This window comes from Pelodiscus sinensis, chromosome 14, assembly GCF_049634645.1.
Source record: "Pelodiscus sinensis isolate JC-2024 chromosome 14, ASM4963464v1, whole genome shotgun sequence".
Classification (NCBI taxonomy): domain Eukaryota; kingdom Metazoa; phylum Chordata; order Testudines; family Trionychidae; genus Pelodiscus; species Pelodiscus sinensis.
In genome coordinates, this window is record NC_134724.1 from 28,609,174 (window position 1) to 28,623,636 (window position 14,463).

Consider the following 14,463-nt stretch of genomic DNA (forward strand, 5'->3'; position numbering starts at 1 on the left):
AGTGTGGGAGGACCCGAGCCTCCTTCCTGGCCCCCTCAGGCCCGTGTGGGTCCGGAGGGCGCCGGAGCTATAAGCCTCGGACCGCCGTCAGGCGGTCAGTCGCAAGACAAATACGTTCCTAGCGGGACATGGGCTCACCTGAACTCGGGGTGATCTCAGGGGACACGGTAACAGTTTCCCATGTACAATATTTGGCTGTACAAAGACCCCATATACTTTTAATATTAAAATGGGGGTGAGGGATGGGAGAGAGCATCTGTACTTCAAGTTCCTCTGACTTTAGAGAGACTTTTAAATTAAGATTAAAGCATGCAGAAATGCAAGATACTTCTTCAGCCATAATGAGGCCAAATGCCTTGCTGACTTGAGTTTCACTAGTAGAAAATTTGACTCAAGGCTTTTTGTATTTCTTGCCTCTTTCTTCAACCCAGAAGGACTGGAGAATGACTAACTTCGTTCATGGCAGTGAGCAGTAAGCACCTAGCAGTACTATGTATTAATATAGGGACTCAGGAAGCACTCCTAGGGATCCAATAAGCACTTAGTACTATTAAGGAGCAAAGTCACAGCTGGAGGCTAGGTTAGGGCTATGCCATGATCAGGGCCAAAGCTAGGGCTGAGGCCAGCAGCAGAACCACAGCCAGGGACTGGAGCAGACCTGGGGGCGGAGCAAGGCTGAGAGAGACTGCCACCCTGCCTTTTGTAGAGGCTGTCCTGGGCCCCACTATTCCCCTCTGAATGTTCTCTGCACCCCCACAGGGGGCATGCCCCATCTATGGGGACCTTTGATTTACGGTGACCTGACATGTATACTCTGCCCCCAAAGATGTTCTAATTTTACACTTGTTATCTGGTTACCCTACCTCCATTTTACAGATGAAGAATCTATGGCTTAGGGAATCTAAGGGTCTGTCTACACATACCTGGTCCATGCCAGCTGACTCAGGCTTCTGGGGCAATGAGCTGTTTAAGATGTAGACATTCAGGCTAAGGCCAAACTCTAGGATCCTGTGAGATGGGAGGGTCCTAAGAGCCCAAGGCTTCAGCCCAAATCCAAATATCTGCATGGTGATTAAACAGTCCCTTTGTTTGAGTGCCTGGAGTCCAGGTTAGCTGGGACAGCCACATGCTTTTAATTGCATTGTAAAAGAGCCCTAACTAACTTACTCCACATCTCTCAGTGCATCAGGAACAGAACCCAGATTTCCTCAGTCCACATGGCCACAGTTTTCCTCTAAATCAGATGGTAAGGACTGTCAGCTGGAAATTGTTTGTCTTTGAGCTGGGACCTGCTCAGACTTGCTACTTTTTAACAAGCTGCTCCCTTAGAACAGTGGTTCCCAACCCTTTTTTATCCCCCAGACCTGAAAACCTATTCACAAACTTTTAGTGGCCTGATAAGCAAATATGGAAATAAAATGTTATTAATTATGCAAATAATGAATATACACATAGAATGTTACCTGTCCACCAACCCGCTCACCCTCTGACCCAGTCTTGTCACTGCACATCCCTCTACCTCCAACCCCAGAAGCCTGTGACCCCGTCCAGCCAACCCTAGTACTCTGTGTCTGTGTTATTAAACCTGCCAAACCCAACATCTGATATCCCCTATATCCCACTAACCCCATTACCTCACAAGTTTGTCTTGACAAGCCTATCACCACACTGTTCACTGTCTCCCGCTTCCCAACACCCCCTGCTGACAGCTTGTGTCAACCACCTGTTTTGCCTGGATTCTATCCTGCATCCGTGTCACTACCAACCTTGGCACGCTGTGTCCCAGCCACCTTTGACTTCAAATTTACAACTGCCCACTTCCCTGGATCCTGTCCCACCACTCCCAGTGCTCCCTAATCCTGCCACACTACCCCCAGTGCTTCCTGATCCTGCCCCACTACCCATGATGCTCCCTGGTCCACACACTCTATTATTGCCTGTTGTGTCAAACCCTCATCCTACCCTAATGACCCTGCAACTGCCTATTCCACAAGCTCTGAGACCCCCCCGACCCTGCTCAGACACCCTCAGATCTGCTGCCCCGAGACAGAAGCATGAGCTGCACTGCACCTGTCTCTATAACTACTGACCCACTGCAACCCACTCCATTTTGCCCTTTGACCTCTATCCCCTGCCCTTCCTCATCCCCAGCCTTCCCCCTTAATCCCTAGCCCCAACCCAGCAACTTGCTCCCCAGTGCCTAATACCTTTGCCCTTTGCCCCTTAACCTCTGACCCCTACAGCTCATGCCAACACCCTCTTGCTCTGTTACCCCACCACACCCTCACCCAACACCCCTTTGACCATCCCCCAGTCCAGCACTCCCCAAAGCGGGGGTTTCCTCTGTCTAGGGAGCATGGCTGCTACTGCTGCATGGGTAGGGGAAGCGACTTTTGACAGTGCAAACACTCCCTCCTCCTTTGCTCCCCTTCCCTCCCCAAATCGCATCTTGTGCCCCCATGGGTAGAGGTTTTGCGCGGGGGAGGGGGAGAGGGAAGCATGGAGCCCTGGCTGGGTCACCATCTTACCTGGGGTGAGGAGGAAGGAAGGAGGTGCATCCTGCTCTGCCTCTTCCTTCTGCCATCTCTATCCCAGAGCTGCTGGCAGGCAAAATCAGCCATCACAGCTGCCAGAGCTAAAGCCAGCTGCTGTGTGACAACTCAGGGGGCCAGGGTGAGCCCCATCCCCGAGAGCTGCTACAAATAGCCAGCTTCAGCTCCGACAGCCACCACGGCCCAGCATCTAGCAGTCCATGGCCTGGTACCAGTTGGGAACTATTGCCTTAGAACATATTTGCCGAAATCAAGAACAGCATTACTGAAACAAATTAGATCAAGTTATTAGTGTCTCTTTCCATGCTTCGGTACAGGGAGATCTACCTGGGCAGCTCTTTTAGCTTTATTAATGTTCAGATTTCATTTAGAAGTTTACATCTGACATGCTGATTCTCTCTTTAGTACCCACAGTTAAGATAGGATCATCATGTCTGACTTGCATTGGTTCACACTGCAAATAAAGGCAAAGGAGAACCAGAAGCACATGTATATGTAATATTTGGTGGATACATGCAAAACAACAGGAGATCTTTCTGTACAAAACCAATTCTCCTCAATGCACTTTCCACTAAACCAATAAGAAATGATATTAACTAGCACCAGGAAAAAAAAACAAAACACACATGTATAATAATTCTGTCTAATTATAATTAGAGGGCAAACAGTTAAAGTTCTGTTTTTAATCACAAGCTAGAACAGGATGTATCAAAGAAGAGGGCATCTGGAAAGTGCTTAGTTGTAATTAAAGCCTATCTGGTCCAATGCTTTTAATAAGCACATACATGAAAATAACCTGGTACAGTGTTTGACTTTTTTTTTAATAAAGTACCCCATTTAAAAATATAATAGCCCCTTTTTAAAAAAAAAAAATTAGTACCTCCAGTACTACAATTTTTAGACACACAGACTGGGTCTACATTGGCACCCTTTTCCGGAAAAGGGATGCTAATGAGACAAGTCGGAATTGCAAATGCCGCGGGGGATTTAAATATCCCCCGCGGCATTTGCATGAACATGGCTGCCGCTTTTTTCCGGCTCGGGGCTTTGCCGGAGAAAAGCGCCAGTCTAGACGGGATCTTTCGGAAAATAGAGCCTTTTCCAGGAGATAAAATCAGGAATAAGGGATCTCCCGGAAAAGGCTCTATTTTCCGAAAGATCCCGTCTAGACTGGCGCTTTTCTCCGGCAAAGCCCCGAGCCGGAAAAAAGCGGCAGCCATGTTCATGCAAATGCCACAGGGGATATTTAAATCCCCCGCGGCATTTGCAATTCCGACTTGTCTCATTAGCATCCCTTTTCCGGAAAAAAGGTGCCAATGTAGACACAGCCCCACAGTTTTTTCTACCATTGCAACACATTTGTTTAAACAACTTAATTATAGCCGAGTGGGCGGTGAAATTTTTGGGTGTAAAAAGTACAAAAATAATAAAGCACTGTAAAACTTAACAAAAATTCAGTTCTCCAAATTTCAGTTGTGGTGACGTATTCCCCAGACTTCTCTCAAGTACCATTAGTTAAGAAACACTGATCAGGTAGACTTTTGCTAAGAAGAAATTTTATTGTGTCAGATACTATTTCAAACACATATCCAGGGTTATTGTAACCATCCATTCTTATGACACCTATGTCACAAAAAAGGCACCATACTGGCAAGATGCTAATAAAGTGGAACTATATTTAATACACCATGTAGTTTCCTTGGAAATTGTAATTGTCTCTGTGCCACTCCAGAAAAACACGAGATTTGAGATGCTAAAACTAACCAATAAACCATATTTATCTGGAACCCATGTGTGACAGGGCGCTTGTCTTGCACTGGCCCTCTAAGGGCAAAACCCTATCCCCTGCTTCAGGCTAGGGTTTTGCCCTTAAAGGGTCAGTGCAGGGCAATCCCTGTCACACCATGTAATCAACCAGCGGCAGATTTAGGGCTGGGCGAGTGGGGCGGCTGCCCTGGGCCCCGCGCTTCCTGAGGCCCCGCGCATGCGCCTTGGCACCACGGCTCATGCGCTGTGTCAAAGGGGGGGGGGCCTGCGAAATTTTGCTGCCTGGGGCCCCACGGCACTCATCTGCCCCTGTAATCAACCACCTCTAAAAATGAATAAGAACAAGTGGGGTCAACTCCTGCAATTACTATGCCAGGCAAGTCTACACTTAAAAGACTGCAGTAATACTTGAGTAAAGATGCTATTATACCAGTGTGAAAGCTTCCCCAATTGACGTAGTTAATCCAGCTCTGCAGAAGGCAGCAGCTATGGTGATGGGAGAAGTTCCCCTGTTGACATAGTGCTGTCCATATGGATGGCTAGGTCAGTAATACTGTGACACTCACAGATGTGGATTTTTCACACTCCAGCAGGAAGTAGTTATATCAATTTGAGTTTATAGTGTAGACCTGATCTCAGTCAAAACTTCAACTGGTTTCTGGTTTCTTACCTAAGTAAGGACATGTTGGTGAGCAGAGACTTTATATTGTGATCAGATTGAGCCCACAAATCCTTTGCAGACTGTACCTGACTGACTTCACTTGAGTCAATAGCAGTTCCATACAGGGGAGTTGCAGAGTTGAATTTTTAAATTTATATTATTTGAAATGGGTTTAAAAGTTAAACAAATTAGAAACATTTGTAGCAAGGTAACAAGTACAGGCAGTCCCCGAGTTACAAACGGCAGTCCCCGAGTTACAAACGGCAGTTACAAACGGGGCCGTTCCTCTCCCTGGTCTCCAGCAGACCAGGGAGAGGAAGCAAAGCGGCGGAACACGTGGGCAGCGGACAGGGCTCCTAGGCTAGGCTTGGCTCTGCTTTGCCCCTCCCCCCCGTCTCCCTGGTCTGCAGACCAGGGGGACGGGGGGGGGGGGGCAAAGCAGAGCCAAGCCGTGGAGTGCCCGGCCAGGTGACAGCCCAGACGCGTCTGGGCTGTCCGCTGCCCGCGTGTTCCGCCGCTTTGCTCCCTGTCCCCCTGGTCTGCAGACCAGGGGGACGGGGAGCAAAGCAGAGCAAAGCCATGGAGCCCGAGGGCAGCAGGACAGCCACGGCGCGTCTGGGCTGTCCCGCTGCCCCCGTGCTCCATGGCTTTGCTCCGGACACCTGTGGTACAGCAGCTGGGGTGCTGCCGGTTGGTCCTGTAGCGCCGCTCTGGGCGCTACTGGACCAACCGGGCAGCACCCCAGCTGTTCTGCCCCAGGCGTCCTGATTCAGCCACTGCTGGTCAGATTCAGCAGCGGCTGAATCAGGACGCCTGGGGCAGAGCAGCTTGGGTGCTGCTGGGTTGGTCCAGTAGCGCCGAGGAGCGGCGGCGCTACTGGACCAACCCAGCAGCACCCCAGCGGCTCTGCCCCAGGCGTCCCCAAGTCAGCCGCTGCTGAAACTGACCAGTGGCTGACTACAGGAAACCCCTGCCCCGGGCTTCCTGGAATCAGCCGCTGATCAGTTTCAGCAGCAGCTGACTTGGGGATGCCTGGGGTTCTTAAGTTGAATCTGTATGTAAGTCAGAACTGGTGTCCAGATTCAGCCGCTGTTGAAACTGATCAGGTTCAGCAGCGGCTGAATCTGGACGCCAGTTCCGACTTACATACAGATTCAACTTAAGAACAAACCTACAGTCCCTATCTTGTACGTAACCCGGGGACTGCCTGTATCTTTAATTCCTAAAGAGACACTGCACTGAAACTAGCCCTGTATACGTCATGAGTCTAGTAACCAAATTAGTAGTGGGTGAAAAATGGATGGAACACATCTGCAGACTGAAACTTTGTTCAATATGACAGTGTTAAATTAAGAATGATACTATGCAGCATTCTTCAAAATGAAAGCTAACTTGAGAGGCTTCAATTAAACTGTTGCCTAAAACTTAAAAACCCCCAAACCAATAGCAAAGAACAATACTAACCACAATGACTATCACTTTATACATTTAAGAAATGAAACCACTACACTGCTATTTAAAATGTGTGTGTGTGTGTGTGTGTGTGTAAAGCGTTCCTGTTCTTGTCTTCACAGCTGTGCTTTCCCTCTCCAAGCTTCTGCCTAATTTCCCTATTACTTGTGGTTCCTTATACTTCATAGTCAGATGGCCTGATACTATTCCCACAGAAGTCAATGAAAGGATCAGGGGTCAGGAGGAGTCCCCAAAGCATGCATAGGGAAAGCTAGCCGAAACTGACTGGAAAAAAGCCAGCTGTCAACCAGTTGTGGAGAGACTTCAAATACAATTTTTAGAGCAGTTTTTAAAAAGGGGAAAATGTTACTTTATATTGGGTTTTATTGCCTTTGGTCAAATGAAGGAAGAACACTTCCCCTCCCATGAAATCTGGGAGTTAAGCAGCATTAAAGGTTTGCATGAAATTAGTTGTTAAGCTTAGCTATGTTCCTTATGGGCAGGTATCCTCAATCAGAAAAAAACACCCTGGCAATCAGCAGAAATGTCACTGGTTACATGGACTATAAAGGTAGGCAGTTACGCTTTCACACAGCAAGCTGGCCCATCCACTATAAGGCTGAAGCACACTGGCAGGAAAAAGCATGCATTGCAGCACTTGCAGGCAACCCTCTATGGAGTGGAGACCAAGCTTCAGTCCCTAATTTCCCTACAGATCTATCAAGCCAACATCTTACAGAAGAATAAAGGCCAGGGAAAAGTGAGAGAAAAAGGCAAAGCCTGGTCTCTACTATGCTGAGATCGACATTGCAGCAATCAAACCACCATCCATTGATTTATTGCATCTGCTTAGACACACTAAATCAATCTCCAAGAGCTCTCCTGTTGATACTGGTTCTCCATCAGGGTGAAAAAGAGTAGCCAGCGTCCATGGGAGAGCAGCCCCTGCCAACTTTACTGCACACAAGACACTATGGTAAACACTGACTTCAGTTACACTATTTGCGTAGCTGACGTGATGTAAGTTAGATTGACAGTAGGCTCAAGACTTGAGCTTTAAGCGAAAGACATATCACCTTCACTCTAAACTGCAGCACTCTTGGCCTCAGACCTCTCTCTCATACACCAAACCCCTCATGGGAGATGCAATATGTGAGGAAAAGGCCAAAATGAGGGTTACAAAATAATTATTCACTCTGGAAACTTGAAATTCTGTAGGATTCATTCCCTTAGTGGAAATAACTCCTATAAACTTAGATACATGAGTCTTTGTTTCTGATTAAATAACTTTCAACAATAAAAAGGAGGAAACACCAAATTTGTGGAGGATGTGTGTAGGCTTGGAACTAAAATGAGTGATGCCCCTGAAACAAGGTATTTGTAAGTGGTATATGACCCCAAGAGTTGCAGCACCAGCTTCCATTCACTGGATTAAATTGCTTGGGGAGGTTGTGGAATCTCCATCACTGGAGATATTTAAGAGCAGGTTAGACAGACATCTATCAGGGATGATATAGACTGTGCTCGGTCCTGCTGTGAGGGAAAGGGACTGGACTTGATGATCTCTTGAGGTCCCTTCCACTGCTAGTATTCTAGTCTATGATTCCCTGGCAGCCCACCAGCACAACTCCTTACCCAAGCAAGATCCTCACCCACATAGTACCAGCTACCCTCATCCAGTGTTTTTCAAACTTAAGTCATAGGGCTGCCAGGATAAGCCCGGGTGGGCTCATGCCACTTTGTTTACTTGACATGTCTGCACCCAGGGAGCCTCGCAGCTCCCATTGGCTAGAAACAGTGAACCATAACTGTCAAGTCACCACCAATCAGGTATGAGGCTAGTACACGCTGCCACTTGAGCATAAGGTTCCCTGGTCAGCGGATGATTTCTGTTGGATGGGGTCACCTAAATGGATAGTCCATGGCCTCTGGATGGCAAAATAATCAAAGTTTGCAGCTATACAGCCTCCTGGCTGGGCAAAGCAACAAGCAGGCTATAATCTGACCCTGGCCAGGAACAAGCAAACAATCAGTCTGTAGGCCTCACTTCTCTCTGCATTGGGGGGCGTAGTTCAGGCAGCCTCCTCAGTGGGTGGTGGCTTGGCTTTCATAGTGGTCTGGGCAGTTGCGGGGCATCTGGCAGGTGGCCCAGGTCCCTGAGCTTTAGCACCAGGAACACTGCAGGTGCCGCTGCAAAAGCCTGCAGTGTATTCCCTCCCTTGACCTGGGCTGCCTCCTTTTATCTGATCTCATCTAAAGAAGTGGGTTTTGCCCACGAAAGCTCAGGATACGATATATGTGTATTGTTAGTCTCAAGTGCCACAGGACTACTCGTCCCTTTTATCTGAGTTCTTCACTTGCAGATGTATAGCAGGGAAGAGGGGACATGGCCTCCTCGGCCCACAATGATTGGTCTGGCCCAGCAGCTCCCTGTGGGCTTGGTACACTCTGTTATACCCTCGTCTCTGCTCAATACCCCCTCACTCTGTGCAATTGTGGGGCCTGTTTTCATTCTTTTATCCATTCATGCATATGGGGGGAGTTCTCCTGGGCAGTGTCCACTATCTCCCTTGGTGCCTCTGAGGGACAGTGGGGCTGCCTGCGGCTTCTGCTCCATATTCTGTTCAGGTTCCCTTGTTTTGACCATCACACTTGTCCCTGTTTTCTTCTTTTATTTATCCCACGTAATCATTTGAATTCCTGGGCTCAATGGATCCTCCCCCCAGGCCAAGAGAGGGTCCTTTAGCAATGGATGGGTTTATGCCTACCCACTTCCTAGAACCCAATAGGACCCCCTCATCCTGGCATTATTAATCTTGTCTACATTTCAACCTTTTACAATGCATTCGATTTTTCTGGCCATTTTGTGGGCTGTCCACCAGAAAGGATGAAGAGTCAGTGAAACAGAGAACCTCATTCTCTCTAGCTACCAGACCAGCACATGTCCATGGATATGACATTCAGGAATTTGTGTTTAAAAGATTTTAAAAATCAAAGCCTACCTCATAAAATTGATTTTTAAATATAATTGCCAGCTGAAATCAGTTTGGCTTTTAAACCTTTTTTTGTTAAAATGGTGCAAATCCCCAAGTGAACACTTATTTACATTTAAGGATGCGCGACCAGGAACAGGTAACAGGAGAGTTTGGAGAGGGAGTTCTCCAGGTAAAAGAGGAGTAAAAACGGGACCCTTGTGGTAAGTGGCTGTCTGGAGTGTGTGTTTGTGTGTGGGGGAGTTATTTGCAGTGTGCTGAGCTTGTGTTTGTCTGTTTGGTTTGTTTGGTTGGTTGGTTTGTTTGTTTGAAGGAGCTTCTAAAAGGTTTGAAATCTAGAAGCCTCTGTTAATTGGCTGAGCCTCAGTCAGGGGGAGGGGCTACCAGAGCTATATAAGCCTGTGACTCAGCGACCAGGGAGAGCGCGACCAGGAACAGGTAACAGGAGAGTTTGGAGAGGGAGTTTAGAGGGCACGAGTGACTTGTGTCCTTCTTTAAAACCTAACTCTTAGAATAATCTATACTCCAGAAGTTTAAAAAGAATCCCAGTTTGTACTTAAACTTATTCATTACAAACATGGAGACAGAAGCCCAGCAGCAGAGTGGGGGCTATCCTGTTTATTGCATCGAGTGTAACATGTATGATTACCTGCCCTGTGGGCGGGTGGCGTATGTGTGCACCCGTTGCAAGGAGCTCCTGACCCTCAGAGACCGAGTTCGGGCTTTGGAGGACAGGGTGGCTGAACTGGAGGAGCTAAGGGAGCTAGAGAGCTATGTTGATGAGACTTTCCGGGACACTGTAGTACTGTCCCACCTCCAGTCTGAGAGCCCCAGTGTTCTTAAGGAGGATGAAAATCTCAAGGGAACAGAGCATTTAATGGGAGCAGAGGGAAACCATCCCGTAGTTGGAACCCTCCTCCCAGAGGATGTTGCGGTATCCTCTTGCACTGAGGATACCTCTGATAGGGAGGGAATGCCAGCTAGGAAGAGGCAGGTGTTAGTAGTGGGTGATTCGATCATTAGAAACATAGATAGTTGGGTTTGTGATCACCGGGAGAACCGTATGGTCACTTGCCTGCCTGGTGCGAAGGTTGCGGATCTCTCGAGGCATCTAGATAGACTTATGTGTAGTGCTGGGGAGGAGCCGGTGGTCGTGGTACATGTAGGTACCAATGACATAGGGAAGGGTAGGAGAGATGTCGTGGAGGCCAAATTTAGGCTGCTAGGAAAGAGACTGAAATCCAGGACCTCTATGCTGGCGTTCTCGGAAATGCTTCCAGTTCCACGCGCAGGGCCAGATAGGCAGGCAGAGCTTCAGAGTCTCAATGCGTGGATGAGACGATGGTGTAGGGAAGAGGGGTTTAGATTTATTAGGAACTGGGGACACTTTTGGGAGAGGGGGAGCCTATACAGGAAGGATGGGCTCCACCTAAACCAGGGTGGAACCAGACTGCTGGCACTAAACATTAATAAGGCCGTAGAGCAGTTTTTAAACTAAGAGATGGGGGAAAGCCGATTGGTGCGGAGATGCACATAAATCGGAGAGAGACTTCTCTTAGAGAATCTCTATCAATGGATTCTCCTCTAAGCTGTAGTCGGAAAGAGAGGAGGGGAGAGGGCAAAGCATTGGCCAGAGCAGACAAACAACCGCATAGAAAGGAATCCAATGCATCAGGGAAGGACAGACAAATAACCAGTGGCAAATTTTTAAAGTGCTTGTACACAAATGCTAGGAGTCTGACGAATAAGATGGGTGAACTAGAGTACCTCGTATTAAATGAGGAGATAGACATAATAGGCATCACTGAAACCTGGTGGAATGAGGAAAATCTGTGGGGGACAATCATACCGGGATATAAAATATATAGAAAGGATAGAGCAGGCCGGGTGGGTGGCGGAGTGGCACTGTATGTGAAAGATAATGTAGAATCAAATGAAATAAAAATATTAAGTGAATCAACATGTTCCATAGAATCGCTATGGATAGAAATTCCATGCTCCAATAACAAGAAATTAGCAGTAGGGATATATTACCGACCACCTGACCAGGACAGCAATACTGACATAGAAATGCTGAGGGAGATTAGAGAGGCTACCAAAATAGAGAACTCTATAATAATGGGGGATTTTAATTACCCCCATATTGACTGGATACATGTCACCTCAGGAAGAGAAGCGGAGATAAAATTTCTCAAAGGCTTAAATGACTGCTTCTTGGAGCAGCTAGTGCAGGAACCCACAAGGGGAGAGGCAATTCTCAATTTAGTCCTGAGTGGAGTGCAGGATCAGATCCAGGATATAACCGTTACAGGACCGCTTGGGAATAGTGACCATAATATAATAACATTCAACATTCCTGTGGTGGGAAGAACACCTCAGCAGTCCAGCACCCTGGCATTTAATTTCAAAAAGGGGAATTACACAAAAATGAGGAGGTTTGTTAAACAGAAATTAAAAGGCACAGTGACTATAGCCAAATCCCTGAAAGCTGCATGGAAACTTTTTAAAGACACCATAATAGAGGCCCAACTTAAATGTATACCCCAAATTAAAAAACATAGCAAGAGACCTAAAAAAGAGTCACCGTGGCTTAACCACCATGTAAAAGAAGCAGTGAGGGACAAAAAGGTATCTTTTAAGAAGTGGAAGTCCAATCCTAGTGAGATAAATAGAAAGGAACATAAACACTGTCAAATCAAGTGTAAACATGTAATAAGAAAAGCAGAAAAAGATTTTGAGGAACAGCTAGCCAAAAACTCAAAAAGAAATAACAAAATGTTTTTTAAGTACATTAGAAGCAGGAAGCCTGCTAAAAAGCCTGTGGGTCCCCTAGATGATCGAGCTATAAAAGGAGCAATCAAGGACGATAAAGCCATTGCGGAGAAACTAAATGATTTCTTTGCTTCAGTCTTCACGGCTGAGGACGTTGGGGAGATTCCTGAATCTGCACCGTCCTTTGTGGGTGATGAATCTGAGGAACTGTCCCGGATTGAAGTGTCATTAGAGGAGGTTTTGGAACAAATAGAAAAACTTAATGTTAACAAATCTCCGGGACCGGATGGCATTCATCCAAGGGTTCTAAAAGAACTTAAATGGGAAATTGCTGAGCTATTATCTGTGGTTTGTAACCTATCCTTTAAATCGGCTTCCGTACCTAATGACTGGAAGGTAGCCAACGTGACACCTATATTTAAAAAGGGCTGTAGAGGTGATCCTGGCAATTACAGACCGGTAAGTCTAACTTCAGTACCGGGCAAATTAGTCGAAACAATAGTAAAGAATAAAATTGTGAATCATGTAGAAGAACATAATTTGTTGGACAAAAGTCAACATGGTTTCTGTAAAGGGAAATCCTGTCTTACTAATCTGTTAGAGTTCTTTGAAGGGGTTAACAAGTATGCGGACAAGGGGGATCCAGTAGATATAGTATACTTGGATTTTCAGAAAGCCTTTGACAAGGTCCCTCACCAAAGGCTCTTGTGTAAGTTACATGGCCATGGGATAAGAGGGATGGTCCTTTCTTGGATTGAGAACTGGCTAAAAGACAGGAAACAAAGGGTAGGAATAAATGGTAAATTTTCAGATTGGAGAGGGGTAACTAGTGGTGTACCCCAAGGGTCAGTCCTGGGACCAATCCTTTTCAACTTATTCATAAATAATCTGGAGAAAGGGGTAAGCAGTGAGGTAGTAAAGTTTGCAGATGATACCAAACTGTTTAGGATAGTCAAGACAGAAGCAGACTGTGAGGGACTCCAAGAAGATCTCACCAAACTGAGTGATTGGGCAACAAAATGGCAAATGAAATTTAATGTGAATAAGTGTAAAGAAATGCACATCGGGAAAAATAACCCCAACTATACGTACAGTATGATGGGGGCTAATTTGGCTACGACAAATCAGGAAAGAGATCTTGGAGTTATCGTGGACAGTTCTCTGAAAACTTCCACACAGAGTGCAACGGCGGTCAAAAAGGCAAATAGGATGCTAGGAATTATTAGGAAAGGGATAGAAAATAAGACCCAGAATATCTTACTGCCCCTGTATAAAAATATGGTACGCCCACATCTTGAATACTGTGTACAGATGTGGTCTCCTCACCTCAAAAAAGATATTTTGGCCTTGGAAAGGGTTCAGAAAAGGGCAACTAAAATGATTAGGGGTTTGGAACAGGTCCCATATGAGGAGAGGTTAAAGTGACTGGGACTTTTCAGTTTAGAAAAGAAGAGACTGAGGGGGGATATGATAGAGGTCTATAAAATCATGAGTGGTGTGGAGAAGGCTGATAAAGAAAAGTTATTTATTAGTTCCCATAATAGAAGAACTAGAGGACACCAAATGAAATTAATGGGTAGCAGGTTTAAAACTAATAAAAGAAAATTCCTCTTCACATAGTGTGTAGTCAACCTGTGGAACTCCTTGCCAGAGGAGGCTGTGAAGGCTAGGACTATATTAGAGTTTAAAGAGAAGCTGGATAAATTCATGGAGGTTAGGTCCATAAAAGGCTATTAGCCAGGGGATAAAATGGTGTCCTTGGCCTCTGTTTGTCAGAGGCTGGAGAGGGATGGCAGGAGACAAATCGCTTGATCATTGTCTTCGGTCCACCCTCTCTGGGGCACCTGGTGCTGGCCACTGTCGGTAGACAGGATACTGGGCTAGATGGACCTTTGGTCTGACCCAGTACGGCCGTTCTTATGTTCTTATGTTATGTTCTTATGTTCTTATGTATTTGCATGTTAGATATAGGCTCTTTCTTGCTACAAAAATATTTGTTAAAGTACAATTCTAGTGAAACACGTAATCCTGATCTCTCATTGGGTGCTTTCCTCTAAAGTGGAACATTATTTATACATCAGAGAGAAAAAAGGACATATTTATGTCCCTCTAGGGCACAGGGAATGAAAATCATTGTGTTGATATTTTAATACAAATTACTTCCTGCATTTTTAAGTGACAGAAAAATGAATATTCATGGACTCACAAGGCCAAATGATCTCTCCTCTACATGGCACAAAAGAGGAAAAGGGTTTTGAAAGACCTC